Raw genomic sequence first — 1,018 nt, 5'->3', positions numbered from 1 at the left:
TTGTCCTCATCACCACTTGACAACCGATATATATATATATGTATGTGTGTGTGTGTGTGTGTGTGTCTTTGTGTCTGTGTTTGTCCTCATCACCACTTGACAACCGATATATATATATATGTATGTGTGTGTGTGTGTGTCTTTGTGTCTGTGTTTGTCCTCATCACCACTTGACAACCGATGTTGGTGTGTTTACGTCCCTGCAACTTATATATCAGTTTCTAGCTACCAAATCCACTTACAAGGCTTTGATTGGTTTGAGGCTATAGTAGAAGGCACTTGCCCAAGAAGGCACTGAACCCAGAACCATGTGGTTGAGAAGAAAGATTCTTACCACACAGCTACGTCTGCATCTATTGTTAGGAACTGTATGAAAAAATTGTTAAAATATTTTGTGTACCGTAGAAGTATAAGGAATTTATTGAAGGTAAATTTTAACCACAAAATTTGATATGGACCCCCCTCAAGGGTCTTGTGGACCCTGATTGAGAACCATTTGCCTATAAGGTAAGATGTATCCATACCTCAGTCCCATTGCGACATTGAGAAAGAAAACATAACTTATCTCTGCATCTTGGAAAGCTCAGATTTCCTATGCTTTAAAAAGATTAATTGCAGGCACCCATACATGCCTCGAAAGAGGAGCATTCAATGAAAACTGGTGACGAGAGTAGATTTAGCAAGTCATTGCGAGTGGTAACAACAACAACAACAACAACAGCAACAGCAACAACAGCAGCAGCAGCAGCAGCAGCAGTGATATCACACATAGGAAGGAATTTCAACCATGTTTCGTGGTCTGCTACCACAACAGCTGCTTTATAGGATCCAGTTAGCTGAAGACATCATCAGGAGGAACCACGTCCGGTTTCGGCCCCTACTCCTCTACCGTTTTGACGTGGCGGGGCCACCCCCTTTCGGAGGTGTCTTCAGCTCTGGTGTTGGGTGCATGTCTTCTTTCACTGTTTGTGACTGTTCTAATTCAACTGTGGAATGTCCCTCGCTATGGTTATTTTCC

The sequence above is a fragment of the Octopus bimaculoides genome, chromosome 7 (genome assembly GCF_001194135.2).
Source record: "Octopus bimaculoides isolate UCB-OBI-ISO-001 chromosome 7, ASM119413v2, whole genome shotgun sequence".
Classification (NCBI taxonomy): Eukaryota; Metazoa; Mollusca; class Cephalopoda; order Octopoda; family Octopodidae; genus Octopus; species Octopus bimaculoides.
Note: the sequence above shows the minus strand (reverse complement) of the source record.